The 3,824-nt window shown below is 44.3% G+C and overlaps 1 pseudogene; it reads left to right on the top strand.

The window, feature by feature from the left end:
- Nucleotides 1-3,260: 3,260 nt before the first annotated feature.
- Nucleotides 3,261-3,378, top strand: LOC124727497 (annotated as a pseudogene).
- The last annotated feature ends 446 nt before the right edge of the window (nt 3,379-3,824 follow it).

Raw genomic sequence — 3,824 nt, 5'->3', positions numbered from 1 at the left:
GTAATAGGAAAACGTGGTATCAAGGCCATAAAATCCGGACTCTGCAGCAATGGAAGAACTGCCACATCTTGCTATTCCATGGGTCCCATGATTACTCTGACCATTTTGAGTGATCAGGTCCGTACCATGGTACAATTGTGACCCTGTGTTCCAAGACAACAGGGCCGCTGTTCACACACCTCGCATTATCGAGAACTGGGTTTGATAGCAATTGAATGAATTGTTTCGTCTCCCTGGCCGCCACAGTCACCAGATTTAAGTATTATTGAGCTTTTGTGGTCTACTTTTGGAGAGAAGGGCTCTTGACCGCTATCCACCTCCATCGTCGCCAACAGAACATGCCACTATTTTGAAGGAAGAATCGTATAAGATGCTATTGAAAAACATACAGAACCTGTATTTATCCATTTAGAAATGACTGAAAGCTTTTTTGAATGGAAACGGTTTTCCTACACCGTATTAGGCATGGAAATCTGTTGTGCTTTTGGTGTTTCCGTATTCTTGTCTGTTTCCGTATATTTGTCCATTCCTCGCACATGATTATCATCAGCGCAAGAAGTACCTTGTGTTAAAAACGCTTCGTTTTAGCCTCAGATAAGCGGAGTGTTTAATGACAGTAAGTCGTCTCGTGAAGAATAATAAGGCCCCCGGCACTAATAGCATTCCTGCAGAATTGCTAAAATGTGGAGGAGCAACATTAGAGCAGTCTCTGTTTGAACTTATCACTCTCATATGGGATCAGGAAAGGATACCAGATGAATGGAATGAACGAATATTATGTCCCATACATAAAAACGGCGACGGAATGGAGTGTAGAAACCACCGTGGAATAACCCTCCTGAACCTGCGGTACAAGGTGTTATCGAATATTATTTTTGATCGGCTACTTCCACAGGTGGATAAAGAAATTGGAATATACCAAAGCGGATTTCGACGAGGAAGGTCAACAATAGACCAGATTTTCAACCAGCGCCAAATTTTCCAAAAAAACTGAAGAATATAGAATTGGAGCACACCTCTTTATTGACTTTAAGGCTCCATACGACAGCATCAATAAAAGCCAGTTGTTTCATGCCTTACAGGAGATGGGTATACATGGATAGCTCCTGAGAATGGTTAAAATGATGATGTCTGAGGTAAGAAGCTGCATTCGAGTTCTGGGAAGTTACTCAGACTCCCTGGAAATAAAAAAAACGGGCTTCGTCAAGGAGATGCTTTAGCATGCTTATTATTTAATGTAGCACTTGAGAAGGTGGTTAGGGCCGGCCGCGGTGGCCGAGCGGTTCTAGGCGCTACAGTCAGAGACCGCGCGACTGCTACGGTCGCAGGTTCGAATCCTGCCTCGGGCATGGATGTGTGTGATGTCTTTAGGTTAGTTAGGTTTAAGTAGTTCTAAGTTCTAGGGGACTGATGACCTCAGATGTTAGGTCTCATAGTGCTCAGAGCCATTTGAACCAAGGTGATTGGCGAAGCAGGCCTAGAGACCAGGGGCCACCACCTTCTACAAGTTAGTGCAGATTTTAGCATTTGCAGATGACGTAGACATCATAGCACGGACAGTATCAGCACTGAAAGAAGCTTTTACGGCCGTAAGTCAAGCAAGTAAGAAGATGGGTCTTATGATAAACAAAGATAAAACTAAATTCATGGCCTGTGGGAAAGCATTTCAACCCAATATGCCGTCAACTTTCAGTGTGAATGGAAGCATATTTGATAGAGTTGATAGCTTCAAGTATCTTGGTTCCACAGTCCCTTGCTTTAATGACATCTCAAATGAAATTAAGATTAGGCTGATATCAGCAAATAAGGCACGTTTCACCGTGAGTAATTTATTCCTTCACTATTTATAAAACCCTTGTTACGCCACGTCTCACTTATGCTTCGGAAACATGGTCCTTGACGGAAACCGATGCAAGGTCGCTCGACGGATTTGAGAGGATAGTTTTGAGGAGAATAATTGGCCCTGTGTGTGAACGAGAACAATGGAGGAAAAGTACAATGCAGAATTGTACACTATATATGCCGATGCTTCTGTAGCAAAAATCATACGATCAGTAAGGACAAGATAGGCACGTCATGTGGCAAGAATGGAGGAGTCTGAGGTGATAAAGAAGATTCTCTTTGGTAATACAGGAGGACAAAGAAGGCGAAGGCGACCTCGAGCAAGATGGTTGGGTGGAGTGGAAGAAGACCTACGGAAGCTCGGATGCAGGAAGTGGAGGGGGGTAGTATGTGACCGTGATGGATGGCGGAAGCTCGTTGGGAACGCCAAGGTTCACCCTGGACTGTAGCGCCACAGAAGAAGAAGAAGAAGAAGAAGAAGTCGTCTCCTGGAAACTGTCTTCGCGAGCTTGGTTTCCGGCACGGAAAGCTTTTGTCTCTGAAGTTGGCGTTTGAGAAGCGTATCATAGCAGAATGGAGGTAATGGTGTCTGCGTGTCGTGAGGAACTTTCTTTTCGACAACGTCCAGTTATTCGTAATAACTGACTTATTCCAGTTATGGCCTACTGACGATGTAGCCATAGGACACTACAATTTTGTTTTGTCAAGAGTTGAATTCGATGTTTCTGAACATTAAGTCTGAAATAAACTCCGGCCTTGATAGACTTCGTACTATTGCTCCATCTAATTTTTACAAGAGAGAGTACCGCGGTGGCAACTATTTATTTACGGCTTATACGACAGAGATAAATGTTTCAAAGTCTTACCGTCCTTCAAAACAGTCACCAGCAATTGTGGAAGTCGTAGGCTATCCTTGGCAGTGCCAGTTGTGGCGACAGCTCGAGTCTAGTGGTCTATTGTCCGACAAATCTCTCTAACGGTTCTGAACTGAATACCATGAAAGTGCTTACTTCATCTTAAGTCGTTCTCACACGGGACGTGTTTCTCATAACGAAGCATGCCAGACGTGGAGTTCGTCACGGCTGCTGCACGCTCTGAAGCGAACTGCAACGTCTCTCGGGACGTGCATCTAATCGTGATTTGCGACCTTAACGCTCCCCAGCTGCAGATCCCGGATGAATCTGGCTCGTAAATTACACAGTTTCTTTGCGAAAATGGAAACGCGTAAAATAGCTGCGTTAACTCTGTTAGCGGGGAAAATAGCGAAAAACATTCTGGACTCCTCGATAGCGGGACTGGTTAAGGAAGACGACATAACACTGTGCAAGGACCTGAAATACTTATTGGCAAACGTTATTCGTTAACTCAGTTGAATATTCATTCTATTTTCGATTTTGAATTGAGAATGTTTAAAATATGGCAACGGCCTTGCCTCAGTGGATACACTGGTTCCAGTCAGATCACCGAAGTTAAGCGCTGTTGGGCGTGGCCGGCACCTGGATGGGTGACCATCCGGGCCGCCATGCGCTGTTGCCATTTTTAGGGGTGCACTCAACCTCGTGATACCAACTGAGGAGCTACTTGACCGAAAAGTAGCAGCTCCTGTCAAAGAAAACCAACGTAACGACTAGGAGAGCTTTGTGCTGACCATACGCCCCTCCTATCTGCATCCTCATTGAGGATGACTCGGCGGTCGGATGGTCTCGATGGGCCACTTGTGGCCTGAAGACGGAGTGCTTTTTATGTTTAAAATATAATGTCAAATGCCAGTTGGCGTATATACAGTTTAATGTCCGTACTGTCGAGGTTGCATCACTCTGAAGTAACGTACTTCACTACAGAGATTTTAATTACTTTTGACTACATTATGGGAGTGACAGTGATCAATGTGTTACAAATATTTACTATCAAAAACAGTCTTGATCATTATTTATTATGGTGACCGGTTTCGACCACTACTGTGGTCATCTTCAGACCAATGA

Source organism: Schistocerca piceifrons, chromosome 1, assembly GCF_021461385.2.
Source record: "Schistocerca piceifrons isolate TAMUIC-IGC-003096 chromosome 1, iqSchPice1.1, whole genome shotgun sequence".
NCBI classification, from domain to species: domain Eukaryota; kingdom Metazoa; phylum Arthropoda; class Insecta; order Orthoptera; family Acrididae; genus Schistocerca; species Schistocerca piceifrons.
Note: the sequence above shows the minus strand (reverse complement) of the source record. Positions and strands in the feature narration are given on the sequence as shown.